The 16194-nt window shown below is 41.3% G+C and overlaps 46 non-coding genes across 46 annotated transcripts; all 46 read right to left on the bottom strand.

Annotated features, from left to right (window-relative positions):
• Positions 1 to 95: 95 nt before the first annotated feature.
• LOC143705612 (5S ribosomal RNA) lies at positions 96 to 214 on the bottom strand. The gene has a single exon (XR_013192529.1). It is a non-coding gene; the product is annotated as a 5S ribosomal RNA (ribosomal RNA).
• Positions 215 to 577: 363 nt separating this feature from the next.
• LOC143705611 (5S ribosomal RNA) lies at positions 578 to 696 on the bottom strand. The gene has a single exon (XR_013192528.1). It is a non-coding gene; the product is annotated as a 5S ribosomal RNA (ribosomal RNA).
• Positions 697 to 858: 162 nt separating this feature from the next.
• LOC143705574 (5S ribosomal RNA) lies at positions 859 to 977 on the bottom strand. Its single transcript, XR_013192491.1, has one exon. It is a non-coding gene; the product is annotated as a 5S ribosomal RNA (ribosomal RNA).
• A 162-nt stretch (positions 978 to 1139) lies between these two features.
• On the bottom strand, positions 1140 to 1258 carry LOC143705610 (5S ribosomal RNA). The gene has a single exon (XR_013192527.1). It is a non-coding gene; the product is annotated as a 5S ribosomal RNA (ribosomal RNA).
• Positions 1259 to 1420: 162 nt separating this feature from the next.
• LOC143705609 (5S ribosomal RNA) lies at positions 1421 to 1539 on the bottom strand. Its single transcript, XR_013192526.1, has one exon. It is a non-coding gene; the product is annotated as a 5S ribosomal RNA (ribosomal RNA).
• A 373-nt stretch (positions 1540 to 1912) lies between these two features.
• LOC143705608 (5S ribosomal RNA) lies at positions 1913 to 2031 on the bottom strand. Its single transcript, XR_013192525.1, has one exon. It is a non-coding gene; the product is annotated as a 5S ribosomal RNA (ribosomal RNA).
• A 162-nt stretch (positions 2032 to 2193) lies between these two features.
• On the bottom strand, positions 2194 to 2312 carry LOC143705573 (5S ribosomal RNA). Its single transcript, XR_013192490.1, has one exon. It is a non-coding gene; the product is annotated as a 5S ribosomal RNA (ribosomal RNA).
• Positions 2313 to 2474: 162 nt separating this feature from the next.
• On the bottom strand, positions 2475 to 2593 carry LOC143705607 (5S ribosomal RNA). The gene has a single exon (XR_013192524.1). It is a non-coding gene; the product is annotated as a 5S ribosomal RNA (ribosomal RNA).
• Positions 2594 to 2755: 162 nt separating this feature from the next.
• LOC143705606 (5S ribosomal RNA) lies at positions 2756 to 2874 on the bottom strand. Its single transcript, XR_013192523.1, has one exon. It is a non-coding gene; the product is annotated as a 5S ribosomal RNA (ribosomal RNA).
• Positions 2875 to 3237: 363 nt separating this feature from the next.
• LOC143705605 (5S ribosomal RNA) lies at positions 3238 to 3356 on the bottom strand. The gene has a single exon (XR_013192522.1). It is a non-coding gene; the product is annotated as a 5S ribosomal RNA (ribosomal RNA).
• Positions 3357 to 3518: 162 nt separating this feature from the next.
• LOC143705572 (5S ribosomal RNA) lies at positions 3519 to 3637 on the bottom strand. Its single transcript, XR_013192489.1, has one exon. It is a non-coding gene; the product is annotated as a 5S ribosomal RNA (ribosomal RNA).
• A 162-nt stretch (positions 3638 to 3799) lies between these two features.
• Positions 3800 to 3918, bottom strand: LOC143705604 (5S ribosomal RNA). Its single transcript, XR_013192521.1, has one exon. It is a non-coding gene; the product is annotated as a 5S ribosomal RNA (ribosomal RNA).
• Positions 3919 to 4080: 162 nt separating this feature from the next.
• On the bottom strand, positions 4081 to 4199 carry LOC143705602 (5S ribosomal RNA). The gene has a single exon (XR_013192519.1). It is a non-coding gene; the product is annotated as a 5S ribosomal RNA (ribosomal RNA).
• A 373-nt stretch (positions 4200 to 4572) lies between these two features.
• Positions 4573 to 4691, bottom strand: LOC143705601 (5S ribosomal RNA). The gene has a single exon (XR_013192518.1). It is a non-coding gene; the product is annotated as a 5S ribosomal RNA (ribosomal RNA).
• Positions 4692 to 4853: 162 nt separating this feature from the next.
• On the bottom strand, positions 4854 to 4972 carry LOC143705571 (5S ribosomal RNA). The gene has a single exon (XR_013192488.1). It is a non-coding gene; the product is annotated as a 5S ribosomal RNA (ribosomal RNA).
• Positions 4973 to 5134: 162 nt separating this feature from the next.
• Positions 5135 to 5253, bottom strand: LOC143705600 (5S ribosomal RNA). The gene has a single exon (XR_013192517.1). It is a non-coding gene; the product is annotated as a 5S ribosomal RNA (ribosomal RNA).
• A 162-nt stretch (positions 5254 to 5415) lies between these two features.
• On the bottom strand, positions 5416 to 5534 carry LOC143705599 (5S ribosomal RNA). Its single transcript, XR_013192516.1, has one exon. It is a non-coding gene; the product is annotated as a 5S ribosomal RNA (ribosomal RNA).
• A 372-nt stretch (positions 5535 to 5906) lies between these two features.
• Positions 5907 to 6025, bottom strand: LOC143705598 (5S ribosomal RNA). The gene has a single exon (XR_013192515.1). It is a non-coding gene; the product is annotated as a 5S ribosomal RNA (ribosomal RNA).
• Positions 6026 to 6187: 162 nt separating this feature from the next.
• LOC143705569 (5S ribosomal RNA) lies at positions 6188 to 6306 on the bottom strand. Its single transcript, XR_013192486.1, has one exon. It is a non-coding gene; the product is annotated as a 5S ribosomal RNA (ribosomal RNA).
• A 373-nt stretch (positions 6307 to 6679) lies between these two features.
• Positions 6680 to 6798, bottom strand: LOC143705597 (5S ribosomal RNA). The gene has a single exon (XR_013192514.1). It is a non-coding gene; the product is annotated as a 5S ribosomal RNA (ribosomal RNA).
• A 363-nt stretch (positions 6799 to 7161) lies between these two features.
• On the bottom strand, positions 7162 to 7280 carry LOC143705596 (5S ribosomal RNA). Its single transcript, XR_013192513.1, has one exon. It is a non-coding gene; the product is annotated as a 5S ribosomal RNA (ribosomal RNA).
• Positions 7281 to 7643: 363 nt separating this feature from the next.
• LOC143705595 (5S ribosomal RNA) lies at positions 7644 to 7762 on the bottom strand. Its single transcript, XR_013192512.1, has one exon. It is a non-coding gene; the product is annotated as a 5S ribosomal RNA (ribosomal RNA).
• A 162-nt stretch (positions 7763 to 7924) lies between these two features.
• LOC143705568 (5S ribosomal RNA) lies at positions 7925 to 8043 on the bottom strand. The gene has a single exon (XR_013192485.1). It is a non-coding gene; the product is annotated as a 5S ribosomal RNA (ribosomal RNA).
• A 162-nt stretch (positions 8044 to 8205) lies between these two features.
• On the bottom strand, positions 8206 to 8324 carry LOC143705593 (5S ribosomal RNA). The gene has a single exon (XR_013192510.1). It is a non-coding gene; the product is annotated as a 5S ribosomal RNA (ribosomal RNA).
• Positions 8325 to 8486: 162 nt separating this feature from the next.
• LOC143705582 (5S ribosomal RNA) lies at positions 8487 to 8605 on the bottom strand. The gene has a single exon (XR_013192499.1). It is a non-coding gene; the product is annotated as a 5S ribosomal RNA (ribosomal RNA).
• Positions 8606 to 8977: 372 nt separating this feature from the next.
• On the bottom strand, positions 8978 to 9096 carry LOC143705570 (5S ribosomal RNA). Its single transcript, XR_013192487.1, has one exon. It is a non-coding gene; the product is annotated as a 5S ribosomal RNA (ribosomal RNA).
• Positions 9097 to 9258: 162 nt separating this feature from the next.
• Positions 9259 to 9377, bottom strand: LOC143705567 (5S ribosomal RNA). The gene has a single exon (XR_013192484.1). It is a non-coding gene; the product is annotated as a 5S ribosomal RNA (ribosomal RNA).
• Positions 9378 to 9539: 162 nt separating this feature from the next.
• Positions 9540 to 9658, bottom strand: LOC143705559 (5S ribosomal RNA). Its single transcript, XR_013192476.1, has one exon. It is a non-coding gene; the product is annotated as a 5S ribosomal RNA (ribosomal RNA).
• Positions 9659 to 9820: 162 nt separating this feature from the next.
• Positions 9821 to 9939, bottom strand: LOC143705547 (5S ribosomal RNA). Its single transcript, XR_013192465.1, has one exon. It is a non-coding gene; the product is annotated as a 5S ribosomal RNA (ribosomal RNA).
• A 162-nt stretch (positions 9940 to 10101) lies between these two features.
• On the bottom strand, positions 10102 to 10220 carry LOC143705566 (5S ribosomal RNA). Its single transcript, XR_013192483.1, has one exon. It is a non-coding gene; the product is annotated as a 5S ribosomal RNA (ribosomal RNA).
• A 373-nt stretch (positions 10221 to 10593) lies between these two features.
• On the bottom strand, positions 10594 to 10712 carry LOC143705536 (5S ribosomal RNA). Its single transcript, XR_013192454.1, has one exon. It is a non-coding gene; the product is annotated as a 5S ribosomal RNA (ribosomal RNA).
• A 363-nt stretch (positions 10713 to 11075) lies between these two features.
• On the bottom strand, positions 11076 to 11194 carry LOC143705525 (5S ribosomal RNA). Its single transcript, XR_013192443.1, has one exon. It is a non-coding gene; the product is annotated as a 5S ribosomal RNA (ribosomal RNA).
• A 363-nt stretch (positions 11195 to 11557) lies between these two features.
• LOC143705514 (5S ribosomal RNA) lies at positions 11558 to 11676 on the bottom strand. Its single transcript, XR_013192432.1, has one exon. It is a non-coding gene; the product is annotated as a 5S ribosomal RNA (ribosomal RNA).
• A 162-nt stretch (positions 11677 to 11838) lies between these two features.
• Positions 11839 to 11957, bottom strand: LOC143705565 (5S ribosomal RNA). Its single transcript, XR_013192482.1, has one exon. It is a non-coding gene; the product is annotated as a 5S ribosomal RNA (ribosomal RNA).
• A 161-nt stretch (positions 11958 to 12118) lies between these two features.
• On the bottom strand, positions 12119 to 12237 carry LOC143705502 (5S ribosomal RNA). The gene has a single exon (XR_013192421.1). It is a non-coding gene; the product is annotated as a 5S ribosomal RNA (ribosomal RNA).
• Positions 12238 to 12399: 162 nt separating this feature from the next.
• Positions 12400 to 12518, bottom strand: LOC143705491 (5S ribosomal RNA). The gene has a single exon (XR_013192410.1). It is a non-coding gene; the product is annotated as a 5S ribosomal RNA (ribosomal RNA).
• Positions 12519 to 12891: 373 nt separating this feature from the next.
• On the bottom strand, positions 12892 to 13010 carry LOC143705479 (5S ribosomal RNA). The gene has a single exon (XR_013192399.1). It is a non-coding gene; the product is annotated as a 5S ribosomal RNA (ribosomal RNA).
• A 162-nt stretch (positions 13011 to 13172) lies between these two features.
• LOC143705564 (5S ribosomal RNA) lies at positions 13173 to 13291 on the bottom strand. The gene has a single exon (XR_013192481.1). It is a non-coding gene; the product is annotated as a 5S ribosomal RNA (ribosomal RNA).
• A 162-nt stretch (positions 13292 to 13453) lies between these two features.
• Positions 13454 to 13572, bottom strand: LOC143705468 (5S ribosomal RNA). The gene has a single exon (XR_013192388.1). It is a non-coding gene; the product is annotated as a 5S ribosomal RNA (ribosomal RNA).
• Positions 13573 to 13734: 162 nt separating this feature from the next.
• Positions 13735 to 13853, bottom strand: LOC143705625 (5S ribosomal RNA). The gene has a single exon (XR_013192542.1). It is a non-coding gene; the product is annotated as a 5S ribosomal RNA (ribosomal RNA).
• Positions 13854 to 14225: 372 nt separating this feature from the next.
• On the bottom strand, positions 14226 to 14344 carry LOC143705614 (5S ribosomal RNA). Its single transcript, XR_013192531.1, has one exon. It is a non-coding gene; the product is annotated as a 5S ribosomal RNA (ribosomal RNA).
• A 163-nt stretch (positions 14345 to 14507) lies between these two features.
• On the bottom strand, positions 14508 to 14626 carry LOC143705603 (5S ribosomal RNA). The gene has a single exon (XR_013192520.1). It is a non-coding gene; the product is annotated as a 5S ribosomal RNA (ribosomal RNA).
• A 162-nt stretch (positions 14627 to 14788) lies between these two features.
• Positions 14789 to 14907, bottom strand: LOC143705576 (5S ribosomal RNA). The gene has a single exon (XR_013192493.1). It is a non-coding gene; the product is annotated as a 5S ribosomal RNA (ribosomal RNA).
• A 372-nt stretch (positions 14908 to 15279) lies between these two features.
• Positions 15280 to 15398, bottom strand: LOC143705562 (5S ribosomal RNA). Its single transcript, XR_013192479.1, has one exon. It is a non-coding gene; the product is annotated as a 5S ribosomal RNA (ribosomal RNA).
• Positions 15399 to 15761: 363 nt separating this feature from the next.
• LOC143705462 (5S ribosomal RNA) lies at positions 15762 to 15880 on the bottom strand. The gene has a single exon (XR_013192382.1). It is a non-coding gene; the product is annotated as a 5S ribosomal RNA (ribosomal RNA).
• Positions 15881 to 16042: 162 nt separating this feature from the next.
• Positions 16043 to 16161, bottom strand: LOC143705563 (5S ribosomal RNA). The gene has a single exon (XR_013192480.1). It is a non-coding gene; the product is annotated as a 5S ribosomal RNA (ribosomal RNA).
• Between the last annotated feature and the right edge of the window lie 33 nt (positions 16162 to 16194).

Genomic DNA, 16194 nt, shown 5'->3' with positions numbered 1-16194 from the left:
ACTCAAACTCTTTCATGCTTTCTGAAGAATCTCAGAGACTTTTTAAGGCTTTTTGAAGCTCAGGCACTCTTTTTTTTTTTTTTTTTTTTTTTAAAAGCTTACAGCACCTGGTATTCCCAGGCGGTCTCCCATCCAAGTACTAACCAGGCCCGACCCTGCTTAGCTTCCGAGATCAGACGAGATCGGGCGTGCCCAAGGTGGTATGGCCGTAAGCTAAAACTGCTGCCAAAATTGGGCTATTTAAAAGGTTAGACCATTAGTGAAGAAAACTAAGAACAACTTTTGAAAAAACTCAAGCTCTTTCATGCTTTCTGAAGAATCTCAGAGACTTTTTAAGGCTTTTTGAAGAAGCTCAGGGACTCTTTTTTTTTTTTCTTAAAAAAGCTTACAACACCTAGTATTCCCATGCGGCCTCCCATCCAAGTACTAACCAGGCCTTATTTAAAAGCTTAGACCATTAGTGAAGAAGACTAAGAAGAACTTTTGAAAAAACTCAAACTCTTTCATGCTTTCTGAAGAATCTCAGAGACTTTTTAAGGCTTTTTGAAGCTCAGGGACTCTTTTTTTTTTTTTTAAAAGCTTACAGCACCTGGTATTCCCAGGCGGTCTCCCATCCAAGTACTAACCAGGCCCGACCCTGCTTAGCTTCCGAGATCAGACGAGATCGGGCGTGCCCAAGGTGGTATGGCCGTAAGCGAATACTGCTGCCAAAATTGGGCTATTTAAAAGGTTAGACCATTAGTGAAGAAAACTAAGAACAACTTTTGAAAAAACTCAAACTCTTTCATGCTTTCTGAAGAATCTCAGAGACTTTTTAAGGCTTTTTGAAGCTCAGGCACTCTTTTTTTTTTTTTTAAAAGCTTACAGCACCTGGTATTCCCAGGCGGTCTCCCATCCAAGTACTAACCAGGCCCGACCCTGCTTAGCTTCCGAGATCAGACGAGATCGGGCGTGCCCAAGGTGGTATGGACGTAAGCTAAAACTGCTGCCAAAATTGGGCTATTTAAAAGGTTAGACCATTAGTGAAGAAAACTAAGAACAACTTTTGAAAAAACTCAAGCTCTTTCTTGCTTTCTGAAGAATCTCAGAGACTTTTTAAGGCTTTTTGAAGCTCAGGGACTCTTTTTTTTTTTTTTAAAAGCTTACAGCACCTGGTATTCCCAGGCGGTCTCCCATCCAAGTACTAACCAGGCCCGACCCTGCTTAGCTTCCGAGATCAGACGAGATCGGGCGTGCCCAAGGTGGTATGGCCGTAAGCGAAAACTGCTGCCAAAATTGGGCTATTTAAAAGGTTAGACCATTAGTGAAGAAAACTAAGAACAACTTTTGAAAAAACTCAAACTCTTTCATGCTTTCTGAAGAATCTCAGAGACTTTTTAAGGCTTTTTGAAGCTCAGGGACTCTTTTTTTTTTTTTTAAAAGCTTACAGCACCTGGTATTCCCAGGCGGTCTCCCATCCAAGTACTAACCAGGCCCGACCCTGCTTAGCTTCCGAGATCAGACGAGATCGGGCGTGCCCAAGGTGGTATGGCCGTAAGCTAAAACTGCTGCCAAAATTGGGCTATTTAAAAGGTTAGACCATTAGTGAAGAAAACTAAGAACAACTTTTGAAAAAACTCAAGCTCTTTCTTGCTTTCTGAAGAATCTCAGAGACTTTTTAAGGCTTTTTGAAGAAGCTCAGGGACTCTTTTTTTTTTTTCTTAAAAAAGCTTACAACACCTAGTATTCCCATGCGCCCTCCCATCCAAGTACTAACCAGGCCTTATTTAAAAGCTTAGACCATTAGTGAAGAAGACTAAGAAGAACTTTTGAAAAAACTCAAACTCTTTCATGCTTTCTGAAGAATCTCAGAGACTTTTTAAGGCTTTTTGAAGCTCAGGCACTCTTTTTTTTTTTTTTTTTTTTTTTTAAAAGCTTACAGCACCTGGTATTCCCAGGCGGTCTCCCATCCAAGTACTAACCAGGCCCGACCCTGCTTAGCTTCCGAGATCAGACGAGATCGGGCGTGCCCAAGGTGGTATGGCCGTAAGCGAATACTGCTGCCAAAATTGGGCTATTTAAAAGGTTAGACCATTAGTGAAGAAAACTAAGAACAACTTTTGAAAAAACTCAAACTCTTTCATGCTTTCTGAAGAATCTCAGAGACTTTTTAAGGCTTTTTGAAGCTCAGGCACTCTTTTTTTTTTTTTTAAAAGCTTACAGCACCTGGTATTCCCAGGCGGTCTCCCATCCAAGTACTAACCAGGCCCGACCCTGCTTAGCTTCCGAGATCAGACGAGATCGGGCGTGCCCAAGGTGGTATGGACGTAAGCTAAAACTGCTGCCAAAATTGGGCTATTTAAAAGGTTAGACCATTAGTGAAGAAAACTAAGAACAACTTTTGAAAAAACTCAAGCTCTTTCTTGCTTTCTGAAGAATCTCAGAGACTTTTTAAGGCTTTTTGAAGCTCAGGGACTCTTTTTTTTTTTTTTAAAAGCTTACAGCACCTGGTATTCCCAGGCGGTCTCCCATCCAAGTACTAACCAGGCCCGACCCTGCTTAGCTTCCGAGATCAGACGAGATCGGGCGTGCCCAAGGTGGTATGGCCGTAAGCGAAAACTGCTGCCAAAATTGGGCTATTTAAAAGGTTAGACCATTAGTGAAGAAAACTAAGAACAACTTTTGAAAAAACTCAAACTCTTTCATGCTTTCTGAAGAATCTCAGAGACTTTTTAAGGCTTTTTGAAGCTCAGGGACTCTTTTTTTTTTTTTTAAAAGCTTACAGCACCTGGTATTCCCAGGCGGTCTCCCATCCAAGTACTAACCAGGCCCGACCCTGCTTAGCTTCCGAGATCAGACGAGATCGGGCGTGCCCAAGGTGGTATGGCCGTAAGCTAAAACTGCTGCCAAAATTGGGCTATTTAAAAGGTTAGACCATTAGTGAAGAAAACTAAGAACAACTTTTGAAAAAACTCAAGCTCTTTCATGCTTTCTGAAGAATCTCAGAGACTTTTTAAGGCTTTTTGAAGAAGCTCAGGGACTCTTTTTTTTTTTTCTTAAAAAAGCTTACAACACCTAGTATTCCCATGCGGCCTCCCATCCAAGTACTAACCAGGCCTTATTTAAAAGCTTAGACCATTAGTGAAGAAGACTAAGAAGAACTTTTGAAAAAACTCAAACTCTTTCATGCTTTCTGAAGAATCTCAGAGACTTTTTAAGGCTTTTTGAAGCTCAGGGACTCTTTTTTTTTTTTTTAAAAGCTTACAGCACCTGGTATTCCCAGGCGGTCTCCCATCCAAGTACTAACCAGGCCCGACCCTGCTTAGCTTCCGAGATCAGACGAGATCGGGCGTGCCCAAGGTGGTATGGCCGTAAGCGAATACTGCTGCCAAAATTGGGCTATTTAAAAGGTTAGACCATTAGTGAAGAAAACTAAGAACAACTTTTGAAAAAACTCAAACTCTTTCATGCTTTCTGAAGAATCTCAGAGACTTTTTAAGGCTTTTTGAAGCTCAGGCACTCTTTTTTTTTTTTTTAAAAGCTTACAGCACCTGGTATTCCCAGGCGGTCTCCCATCCAAGTACTAACCAGGCCCGACCCTGCTTAGCTTCCGAGATCAGACGAGATCGGGCGTGCCCAAGGTGGTATGGACGTAAGCTAAAACTGCTGCCAAAATTGGGCTATTTAAAAGGTTAGACCATTAGTGAAGAAAACTAAGAACAACTTTTGAAAAAACTCAAGCTCTTTCTTGCTTTCTGAAGAATCTCAGAGACTTTTTAAGGCTTTTTGAAGCTCAGGGACTCTTTTTTTTTTTTTTAAAAGCTTACAGCACCTGGTATTCCCAGGCGGTCTCCCATCCAAGTACTAACCAGGCCCGACCCTGCTTAGCTTCCGAGATCAGACGAGATCGGGCGTGCCCAAGGTGGTATGGCCGTAAGCGAAAACTGCTGCCAAAATTGGGCTATTTAAAAGGTTAGACCATTAGTGAAGAAAACTAAGAACAACTTTTGAAAAAACTCAAACTCTTTCATGCTTTCTGAAGAATCTCAGAGACTTTTTAAGGCTTTTTGAAGCTCAGGGACTCTTTTTTTTTTTTTTAAAAGCTTACAGCACCTGGTATTCCCAGGCGGTCTCCCATCCAAGTACTAACCAGGCCCGACCCTGCTTAGCTTCCGAGATCAGACGAGATCGGGCGTGCCCAAGGTGGTATGGCCGTAAGCTAAAACTGCTGCCAAAATTGGGCTATTTAAAAGGTTAGACCATTAGTGAAGAAAACTAAGAACAACTTTTGAAAAAACTCAAGCTCTTTCTTGCTTTCTGAAGAATCTCAGAGACTTTTTAAGGCTTTTTGAAGAAGCTCAGGGACTCTTTTTTTTTTTTCTTAAAAAAGCTTACAACACCTAGTATTCCCATGCGCCCTCCCATCCAAGTACTAACCAGGCCTTATTTAAAAGCTTAGACCATTAGTGAAGAAGACTAAGAAGAACTTTTGAAAAAACTCAAACTCTTTCATGCTTTCTGAAGAATCTCAGAGACTTTTTAAGGCTTTTTGAAGCTCAGGCACTCTTTTTTTTTTTTTTTTTTTTTTTTAAAAGCTTACAGCACCTGGTATTCCCAGGCGGTCTCCCATCCAAGTACTAACCAGGCCCGACCCTGCTTAGCTTCCGAGATCAGACGAGATCGGGCGTGCCCAAGGTGGTATGGCCGTAAGCGAATACTGCTGCCAAAATTGGGCTATTTAAAAGGTTAGACCATTAGTGAAGAAAACTAAGAACAACTTTTGAAAAAACTCAAACTCTTTCATGCTTTCTGAAGAATCTCAGAGACTTTTTAAGGCTTTTTGAAGCTCAGGCACTCTTTTTTTTTTTTTTAAAAGCTTACAGCACCTGGTATTCCCAGGCGGTCTCCCATCCAAGTACTAACCAGGCCCGACCCTGCTTAGCTTCCGAGATCAGACGAGATCGGGCGTGCCCAAGGTGGTATGGACGTAAGCTAAAACTGCTGCCAAAATTGGGCTATTTAAAAGGTTAGACCATTAGTGAAGAAAACTAAGAACAACTTTTGAAAAAACTCAAGCTCTTTCTTGCTTTCTGAAGAATCTCAGAGACTTTTTAAGGCTTTTTGAAGCTCAGGGACTCTTTTTTTTTTTTTTAAAAGCTTACAGCACCTGGTATTCCCAGGCGGTCTCCCATCCAAGTACTAACCAGGCCCGACCCTGCTTAGCTTCCGAGATCAGACGAGATCGGGCGTGCCCAAGGTGGTATGGCCGTAAGCGAAAACTGCTGCCAAAATTGGGCTATTTAAAAGGTTAGACCATTAGTGAAGAAAACTAAGAACAACTTTTGAAAAAACTCAAACTCTTTCATGCTTTCTGAAGAATCTCAGAGACTTTTTAAGGCTTTTTGAAGCTCAGGGACTCTTTTTTTTTTTTTTAAAAGCTTACAGCACCTGGTATTCCCAGGCGGTCTCCCATCCAAGTACTAACCAGGCCCGACCCTGCTTAGCTTCCGAGATCAGACGAGATCGGGCGTGCCCAAGGTGGTATGGCCGTAAGCTAAAACTGCTGCCAAAATTGGGCTATTTAAAAGGTTAGACCATTAGTGAAGAAAACTAAGAACAACTTTTGAAAAAACTCAAGCTCTTTCTTGCTTTCTGAAGAATCTCAGAGACTTTTTAAGGCTTTTTGAAGAAGCTCAGGGACTCTTTTTTTTTTTTCTTAAAAAAGCTTACAACACCTAGTATTCCCATGCGCCCTCCCATCCAAGTACTAACCAGGCCTTATTTAAAAGCTTAGACCATTAGTGAAGAAGACTAAGAAGAACTTTTGAAAAAACTCAAACTCTTTCATGCTTTCTGAAGAATCTCAGAGACTTTTTAAGGCTTTTTGAAGCTCAGGCACTCTTTTTTTTTTTTTTTTTTTTTTTAAAAGCTTACAGCACCTGGTATTCCCAGGCGGTCTCCCATCCAAGTACTAACCAGGCCCGACCCTGCTTAGCTTCCGAGATCAGACGAGATCGGGCGTGCCCAAGGTGGTATGGCCGTAAGCGAATACTGCTGCCAAAATTGGGCTATTTAAAAGGTTAGACCATTAGTGAAGAAGACTAAGAAGAACTTTTGAAAAAACTCAAACTCTTTCATGCTTTCTGAAGAATCTCAGAGACTTTTTAAGGCTTTTTGAAGCTCAGGGACTCTTTTTTTTTTTTTTAAAAGCTTACAGCACCTGGTATTCCCAGGCGGTCTCCCATCCAAGTACTAACCAGGCCCGACCCTGCTTAGCTTCCGAGATCAGACGAGATCGGGCGTGCCCAAGGTGGTATGGACGTAAGCTAAAACTGCTGCCAAAATTGGGCTATTTAAAAGGTTAGACCATTAGTGAAGAAAACTAAGAACAACTTTTGAAAAAACTCAAGCTCTTTCTTGCTTTCTGAAGAATCTCAGAGACTTTTTAAGGCTTTTTGAAGAAGCTCAGGGACTCTTTTTTTTTTTTCTTAAAAAAGCTTACAACACCTAGTATTCCCATGCGCCCTCCCATCCAAGTACTAACCAGGCCTTATTTAAAAGCTTAGACCATTAGTGAAGAAGACTAAGAAGAACTTTTGAAAAAACTCAAACTCTTTCATGCTTTCTGAAGAATCTCAGAGACTTTTTAAGGCTTTTTGAAGCTCAGGCACTCTTTTTTTTTTTTTTTTTTTTTTTTAAAAGCTTACAGCACCTGGTATTCCCAGGCGGTCTCCCATCCAAGTACTAACCAGGCCCGACCCTGCTTAGCTTCCGAGATCAGACGAGATCGGGCGTGCCCAAGGTGGTATGGCCGTAAGCTAAAACTGCTGCCAAAATTGGGCTATTTAAAAGGTTAGACCATTAGTGAAGAAAACTAAGAACAACTTTTGAAAAAACTCAAGCTCTTTCATGCTTTCTGAAGAATCTCAGAGACTTTTTAAGGCTTTTTGAAGAAGCTCAGGGACTCTTTTTTTTTTTTCTTAAAAAAGCTTACAACACCTAGTATTCCCATGCGGCCTCCCATCCAAGTACTAACCAGGCCTTATTTAAAAGCTTAGACCATTAGTGAAGAAGACTAAGAAGAACTTTTGAAAAAACTCAAACTCTTTCATGCTTTCTGAAGAATCTCAGAGACTTTTTAAGGCTTTTTGAAGCTCAGGGACTCTTTTTTTTTTTTTTAAAAGCTTACAGCACCTGGTATTCCCAGGCGGTCTCCCATCCAAGTACTAACCAGGCCCGACCCTGCTTAGCTTCCGAGATCAGACGAGATCGGGCGTGCCCAAGGTGGTATGGCCGTAAGCTAAAACTGCTGCCAAAATTGGGCTATTTAAAAGGTTAGACCATTAGTGAAGAAAACTAAGAACAACTTTTGAAAAAACTCAAGCTCTTTCATGCTTTCTGAAGAATCTCAGAGACTTTTTAAGGCTTTTTGAAGAAGCTCAGGGACTCTTTTTTTTTTTTCTTAAAAAAGCTTACAACACCTAGTATTCCCATGCGGCCTCCCATCCAAGTACTAACCAGGCCTTATTTAAAAGCTTAGACCATTAGTGAAGAAGACTAAGAAGAACTTTTGAAAAAACTCAAACTCTTTCATGCTTTCTGAAGAATCTCAGAGACTTTTTAAGGCTTTTTGAAGCTCAGGGACTCTTTTTTTTTTTTTTAAAAGCTTACAGCACCTGGTATTCCCAGGCGGTCTCCCATCCAAGTACTAACCAGGCCCGACCCTGCTTAGCTTCCGAGATCAGACGAGATCGGGCGTGCCCAAGGTGGTATGGCCGTAAGCGAATACTGCTGCCAAAATTGGGCTATTTAAAAGGTTAGACCATTAGTGAAGAAAACTAAGAACAACTTTTGAAAAAACTCAAACTCTTTCATGCTTTCTGAAGAATCTCAGAGACTTTTTAAGGCTTTTTGAAGCTCAGGCACTCTTTTTTTTTTTTTTAAAAGCTTACAGCACCTGGTATTCCCAGGCGGTCTCCCATCCAAGTACTAACCAGGCCCGACCCTGCTTAGCTTCCGAGATCAGACGAGATCGGGCGTGCCCAAGGTGGTATGGACGTAAGCTAAAACTGCTGCCAAAATTGGGCTATTTAAAAGGTTAGACCATTAGTGAAGAAAACTAAGAACAACTTTTGAAAAAACTCAAGCTCTTTCTTGCTTTCTGAAGAATCTCAGAGACTTTTTAAGGCTTTTTGAAGCTCAGGGACTCTTTTTTTTTTTTTTAAAAGCTTACAGCACCTGGTATTCCCAGGCGGTCTCCCATCCAAGTACTAACCAGGCCCGACCCTGCTTAGCTTCCGAGATCAGACGAGATCGGGCGTGCCCAAGGTGGTATGGCCGTAAGCGAAAACTGCTGCCAAAATTGGGCTATTTAAAAGGTTAGACCATTAGTGAAGAAAACTAAGAACAACTTTTGAAAAAACTCAAACTCTTTCATGCTTTCTGAAGAATCTCAGAGACTTTTTAAGGCTTTTTGAAGCTCAGGGACTCTTTTTTTTTTTTTTAAAAGCTTACAGCACCTGGTATTCCCAGGCGGTCTCCCATCCAAGTACTAACCAGGCCCGACCCTGCTTAGCTTCCGAGATCAGACGAGATCGGGCGTGCCCAAGGTGGTATGGCCGTAAGCTAAAACTGCTGCCAAAATTGGGCTATTTAAAAGGTTAGACCATTAGTGAAGAAAACTAAGAACAACTTTTGAAAAAACTCAAGCTCTTTCTTGCTTTCTGAAGAATCTCAGAGACTTTTTAAGGCTTTTTGAAGAAGCTCAGGGACTCTTTTTTTTTTTTCTTAAAAAAGCTTACAACACCTAGTATTCCCATGCGCCCTCCCATCCAAGTACTAACCAGGCCTTATTTAAAAGCTTAGACCATTAGTGAAGAAGACTAAGAAGAACTTTTGAAAAAACTCAAACTCTTTCATGCTTTCTGAAGAATCTCAGAGACTTTTTAAGGCTTTTTGAAGCTCAGGCACTCTTTTTTTTTTTTTTTTTTTTTTTAAAAGCTTACAGCACCTGGTATTCCCAGGCGGTCTCCCATCCAAGTACTAACCAGGCCCGACCCTGCTTAGCTTCCGAGATCAGACGAGATCGGGCGTGCCCAAGGTGGTATGGCCGTAAGCGAATACTGCTGCCAAAATTGGGCTATTTAAAAGGTTAGACCATTAGTGAAGAAAACTAAGAACAACTTTTGAAAAAACTCAAACTCTTTCATGCTTTCTGAAGAATCTCAGAGACTTTTTAAGGCTTTTTGAAGCTCAGGCACTCTTTTTTTTTTTTTTAAAAGCTTACAGCACCTGGTATTCCCAGGCGGTCTCCCATCCAAGTACTAACCAGGCCCGACCCTGCTTAGCTTCCGAGATCAGACGAGATCGGGCGTGCCCAAGGTGGTATGGACGTAAGCTAAAACTGCTGCCAAAATTGGGCTATTTAAAAGGTTAGACCATTAGTGAAGAAAACTAAGAACAACTTTTGAAAAAACTCAAGCTCTTTCTTGCTTTCTGAAGAATCTCAGAGACTTTTTAAGGCTTTTTGAAGCTCAGGGACTCTTTTTTTTTTTTTTAAAAGCTTACAGCACCTGGTATTCCCAGGCGGTCTCCCATCCAAGTACTAACCAGGCCCGACCCTGCTTAGCTTCCGAGATCAGACGAGATCGGGCGTGCCCAAGGTGGTATGGCCGTAAGCGAAAACTGCTGCCAAAATTGGGCTATTTAAAAGGTTAGACCATTAGTGAAGAAAACTAAGAACAACTTTTGAAAAAACTCAAACTCTTTCATGCTTTCTGAAGAATCTCAGAGACTTTTTAAGGCTTTTTGAAGCTCAGGGACTCTTTTTTTTTTTTTTAAAAGCTTACAGCACCTGGTATTCCCAGGCGGTCTCCCATCCAAGTACTAACCAGGCCCGACCCTGCTTAGCTTCCGAGATCAGACGAGATCGGGCGTGCCCAAGGTGGTATGGCCGTAAGCGAATACTGCTGCCAAAATTGGGCTATTTAAAAGGTTAGACCATTAGTGAAGAAGACTAAGAAGAACTTTTGAAAAAACTCAAACTCTTTCATGCTTTCTGAAGAATCTCAGAGACTTTTTAAGGCTTTTTGAAGCTCAGGGACTCTTTTTTTTTTTTTTAAAAGCTTACAGCACCTGGTATTCCCAGGCGGTCTCCCATCCAAGTACTAACCAGGCCCGACCCTGCTTAGCTTCCGAGATCAGACGAGATCGGGCGTGCCCAAGGTGGTATGGACGTAAGCTAAAACTGCTGCCAAAATTGGGCTATTTAAAAGGTTAGACCATTAGTGAAGAAAACTAAGAACAACTTTTGAAAAAACTCAAGCTCTTTCTTGCTTTCTGAAGAATCTCAGAGACTTTTTAAGGCTTTTTGAAGAAGCTCAGGGACTCTTTTTTTTTTTTCTTAAAAAAGCTTACAACACCTAGTATTCCCATGCGCCCTCCCATCCAAGTACTAACCAGGCCTTATTTAAAAGCTTAGACCATTAGTGAAGAAGACTAAGAAGAACTTTTGAAAAAACTCAAACTCTTTCATGCTTTCTGAAGAATCTCAGAGACTTTTTAAGGCTTTTTGAAGCTCAGGCACTCTTTTTTTTTTTTTTTTTTTTTTTTAAAAGCTTACAGCACCTGGTATTCCCAGGCGGTCTCCCATCCAAGTACTAACCAGGCCCGACCCTGCTTAGCTTCCGAGATCAGACGAGATCGGGCGTGCCCAAGGTGGTATGGCCGTAAGCTAAAACTGCTGCCAAAATTGGGCTATTTAAAAGGTTAGACCATTAGTGAAGAAAACTAAGAACAACTTTTGAAAAAACTCAAGCTCTTTCATGCTTTCTGAAGAATCTCAGAGACTTTTTAAGGCTTTTTGAAGAAGCTCAGGGACTCTTTTTTTTTTTTCTTAAAAAAGCTTACAACACCTAGTATTCCCATGCGGCCTCCCATCCAAGTACTAACCAGGCCTTATTTAAAAGCTTAGACCATTAGTGAAGAAGACTAAGAAGAACTTTTGAAAAAACTCAAACTCTTTCATGCTTTCTGAAGAATCTCAGAGACTTTTTAAGGCTTTTTGAAGCTCAGGGACTCTTTTTTTTTTTTTTAAAAGCTTACAGCACCTGGTATTCCCAGGCGGTCTCCCATCCAAGTACTAACCAGGCCCGACCCTGCTTAGCTTCCGAGATCAGACGAGATCGGGCGTGCCCAAGGTGGTATGGCCGTAAGCTAAAACTGCTGCCAAAATTGGGCTATTTAAAAGGTTAGACCATTAGTGAAGAAAACTAAGAACAACTTTTGAAAAAACTCAAGCTCTTTCATGCTTTCTGAAGAATCTCAGAGACTTTTTAAGGCTTTTTGAAGAAGCTCAGGGACTCTTTTTTTTTTTTCTTAAAAAAGCTTACAACACCTAGTATTCCCATGCGGCCTCCCATCCAAGTACTAACCAGGCCTTATTTAAAAGCTTAGACCATTAGTGAAGAAGACTAAGAAGAACTTTTGAAAAAACTCAAACTCTTTCATGCTTTCTGAAGAATCTCAGAGACTTTTTAAGGCTTTTTGAAGCTCAGGGACTCTTTTTTTTTTTTTTAAAAGCTTACAGCACCTGGTATTCCCAGGCGGTCTCCCATCCAAGTACTAACCAGGCCCGACCCTGCTTAGCTTCCGAGATCAGACGAGATCGGGCGTGCCCAAGGTGGTATGGCCGTAAGCGAATACTGCTGCCAAAATTGGGCTATTTAAAAGGTTAGACCATTAGTGAAGAAAACTAAGAACAACTTTTGAAAAAACTCAAACTCTTTCATGCTTTCTGAAGAATCTCAGAGACTTTTTAAGGCTTTTTGAAGCTCAGGCACTCTTTTTTTTTTTTTTAAAAGCTTACAGCACCTGGTATTCCCAGGCGGTCTCCCATCCAAGTACTAACCAGGCCCGACCCTGCTTAGCTTCCGAGATCAGACGAGATCGGGCGTGCCCAAGGTGGTATGGACGTAAGCTAAAACTGCTGCCAAAATTGGGCTATTTAAAAGGTTAGACCATTAGTGAAGAAAACTAAGAACAACTTTTGAAAAAACTCAAGCTCTTTCTTGCTTTCTGAAGAATCTCAGAGACTTTTTAAGGCTTTTTGAAGCTCAGGGACTCTTTTTTTTTTTTTAAAAGCTTACAGCACCTGGTATTCCCAGGCGGTCTCCCATCCAAGTACTAACCAGGCCCGACCCTGCTTAGCTTCCGAGATCAGACGAGATCGGGCGTGCCCAAGGTGGTATGGCCGTAAGCGAAAACTGCTGCCAAAATTGGGCTATTTAAAAGGTTAGACCATTAGTGAAGAAAACTAAGAACAACTTTTGAAAAAACTCAAACTCTTTCATGCTTTCTGAAGAATCTCAGAGACTTTTTAAGGCTTTTTGAAGCTCAGGGACTCTTTTTTTTTTTTTTAAAAGCTTACAGCACCTGGTATTCCCAGGCGGTCTCCCATCCAAGTACTAACCAGGCCCGACCCTGCTTAGCTTCCGAGATCAGACGAGATCGGGCGTGCCCAAGGTGGTATGGCCGTAAGCTAAAACTGCTGCCAAAATTGGGCTATTTAAAAGGTTAGACCATTAGTGAAGAAAACTAAGAACAACTTTTGAAAAAACTCAAGCTCTTTCTTGCTTTCTGAAGAATCTCAGAGACTTTTTAAGGCTTTTTGAAGAAGCTCAGGGACTCTTTTTTTTTTTTCTTAAAAAAGCTTACAACACCTAGTATTCCCATGCGCCCTCCCATCCAAGTACTAACCAGGCCTTATTTAAAAGCTTAGACCATTAGTGAAGAAGACTAAGAAGAACTTTTGAAAAAACTCAAACTCTTTCATGCTTTCTGAAGAATCTCAGAGACTTTTTAAGGCTTTTTGAAGCTCAGGCACTCTTTTTTTTTTTTTTTTTTTTTTTTAAAAGCTTACAGCACCTGGTATTCCCAGGCGGTCTCCCATCCAAGTACTAACCAGGCCCGACCCTGCTTAGCTTCCGAGATCAGACGAGATCGGGCGTGCCCAAGGTGGTATGGCCGTAAGCGAATACTGCTGCCAAAATTGGGCTATTTAAAAGGTTAGACCATTAGTGAAGAAAACTAAGAACAACTTTTGAAAAAACTCAAACTCTTTCATGCTTTCTGAAGAATCTCAGAGACTTTTTAAGGCTTTTTGAAGCTCAGGCACTCTTTTTTTTTTTTTTAAAAGCTTACAGCACCTGGTATTCCCAGGCGGTCTCCCATCCAAGTACTAACCAGGCCCGACCCTGCTTAGCTTCCGAGATCAGACGAGATCGGGCGTGCCCAAGGTGGTATGGACGTAAGCTAAAACTGCTGCCAAAATTGGGCTATTTAAAAGGTTAGACCATTAGTGAAGAAAACTAAGAACAACTTTTGAAAAAACTCAAGCTCTTTCTTGCTTTCTGAAGAATCTCAGAGACTTTTTAAGGCTTTTTGAAGCTCAGGGACTCTTTTTTTTTTTTTTAAAAGCTTACAGCACCTGGTATTCCCAGGCGGTCTCCCATCCAAGTACTAACCAGGCCCGACCCTGCTTAGCTTCCGAGATCAGACGAGATCGGGCGTGCCCAAGGTGGTATGGCCGTAAGCGAAAACTGCTGCCAAAATTGGGCTATTTAAAAGGTTAGACCATTAGTGAAGAAAACTAAGAACAACTTTTGAAAAAACTCAAACTCTTTCATGCTTTCTGAAGAATCTCAGAGACTTTTTAAGGCTTTTTGAAGCTCAGGGACTCTTTTTTTTTTTTTTAAAAGCTTACAGCACCTGGTATTCCCAGGCGGTCTCCCATCCAAGTACTAACCAGGCCCGACCCTGCTTAGCTTCCGAGATCAGACGAGATCGGGCGTGCCCAAGGTGGTATGGCCGTAAGCTAAAACTGCTGCCAAAATTGGGCTATTTAAAAGGTTAGACCATTAGTGAAGAAAACTAAGAACAACTTTTGAAAAAACTCAAGCTCTTTCTTGCTTTCTGAAGAATCTCAGAGACTTTTTAAGGCTTTTTGAAGAAGCTCAGGGACTCTTTTTTTTTTTTCTTAAAAAAGCTTACAACACCTAGTATTCCCATGCGCCCTCCCATCCAAGTACTAACCAGGCCTTATTTAAAAGCTTAGACCATTAGTGAAGAAGACTAAGAAGAACTTTTGAAAAAACTCAAACTCTTTCATGCTTTCTGAAGAATCTCAGAGACTTTTTAAGGCTTTTTGAAGCTCAGGCACTCTTTTTTTTTTTTTTTTTTTTTTTAAAAGCTTACAGCACCTGGTATTCCCAGGCGGTCTCCCATCCAAGTACTAACCAGGCCCGACCCTGCTTAGCTTCCGAGATCAGACGAGATCGGGCGTGCCCAAGGTGGTATGGCCGTAAGCGAATACTGCTGCCAAAATTGGGCTATTTAAAAGGTTAGACCATTAGTGAAGAAGACTAAGAAGAACTTTTGAAAAAACTCAAACTCTTTCATGCTTTCTGAAGAATCTCAGAGACTTTTTAAGGCTTTTTGAAGCTCAGGGACTCTTTTTTTTTTTTTTTAAAAGCTTACAGCACCTGGTATTCCCAGGCGGTCTCCCATCCAAGTACTAACCAGGCCCGACCCTGCTTAGCTTCCGAGATCAGACGAGATCGGGCGTGCCCAAGGTGGTATGGCCGTAAGCGAATACTGCTGCCAAAATTGGGCTATTTAAAAGGTTAGACCATTAGTGAAGAAAACTAAGAACAACTTTTGAAAAAACTCAAACTCTTTCATGCTTTCTGAAGAATCTCAGAGACTTTTTAAGGCTTTTTGAAGCTCAGGCACTCTTTTTTTTTTTTTTAAAAGCTTACAGCACCTGGTATTCCCAGGCGGTCTCCCATCCAAGTACTAACCAGGCCCGACCCTGCTTAGCTTCCGAGATCAGACGAGATCGGGCGTGCCCAAGGTGGTATGGCCGTAAGCTAAAACTGCTGCCAAAATTGGGCTATTTAAAAGGTTAGACCATTAGTGAAGAAAACTAAGAACAACTTTTGAAAAAACTCAAGCTCTTTCATGCTTTCTGAAGAATCTCAGAGACTTTTTAAGGCTTTTTGAAGAAGCTCAGGGACTCTTTTTTTTTTTTCTTAAAAAAGCTTACAACACCTAGTATTCCCATGCGGCCTCCCATCCAAGTACTAACCAGGCCTTATTTAAAAGCTTAGACCATTAGTGAAGAAGACTAAGAAGAACTTTTGAAAAAACTCAAACTCTTTCATGCTTTCTGAAGAATCTCAGAGACTTTTTAAGGCTTTTTGAAGCTCAGGCACTCTTTTTTTTTTTTTTTTTTTTTTTAAAAGCTTACAGCACCTGGTATTCCCAGGCGGTCTCCCATCCAAGTACTAACCAGGCCCGACCCTGCTTAGCTTCCGAGATCAGACGAGATCAGGCGTGCCCAAGGTGGTATGGCCGTAAGCTAAAACTGCTGCCAAAATTGGGCTATTTAAAAGGTTAGACCATTAGTGAAGAAAACTAAGAACAACTTTTGAAAAAACTCAAGCTCTTTCATGCTTTCTGAAGAATCTCAGAGACTTTTTAAGGCTTTTTGAAGAAGCTCAGGGACTCTTTTTTTTTTTTCTTAAAAAAGCTTACAACACCTAGTATTCCCATGCGGCCTCCCATCCAAGTACTAACCAGGCCTTATTTAAAAGCTTAGACCATTAGTGAAGAAGACTAAGAAGAACTTTTGAAAAAACTCAAACTCTTTCATGCTTTCTGAAGAATCTCAGAGACTTTTTAAGGCTTTTTGAAGCTCAGGGACTCTTTTTTTTTTTTTTAAAAGCTTACAGCACCTGGTATTCCCAGGCGGTCTCCCATCCAAGTACTAACCAGGCCCGACCCTGCTTAGCTTCCGAGATCAGACGAGATCGGGCGTGCCCAAGGTGGTATGGCCGTAAGCGAATACTGCTGCCAAAATTGGGCTATTTAAAAGGTTAGACCATTAGTGAAGAAAACTAAGAACAACTTTTGAAAAAACTCAAACTCTTTCATGCTTTCTGAAGAATCTCAGAGACTTTTTAAGGCTTTTTGAAGCTCAGGCACTCTTTTTTTTTTTTTTAAAAGCTTACAGCACCTGGTATTCCCAGGCGGTCTCCCATCCAAGTACTAACCAGGCCCGACCCTGCTTAGCTTCCGAGATCAGACGAGATCGGGCGTGCCCAAGGTGGTATGGACGTAAGCTAAAACTGCTGCCAAAATTGGGCTATTTAAAAG

The sequence above is a fragment of the Siphateles boraxobius genome, unplaced genomic scaffold, assembly GCF_051911475.1.
Source record: "Siphateles boraxobius isolate OS27281-9 unplaced genomic scaffold, OSU_SipBor_1 393, whole genome shotgun sequence".
In the NCBI taxonomy this organism is placed as follows: Eukaryota; Metazoa; Chordata; class Actinopteri; order Cypriniformes; family Leuciscidae; genus Siphateles; species Siphateles boraxobius.
The sequence above is the reverse complement of the archived record's forward strand: the minus strand, read 5'-3'. Positions and strand labels throughout refer to the sequence as shown.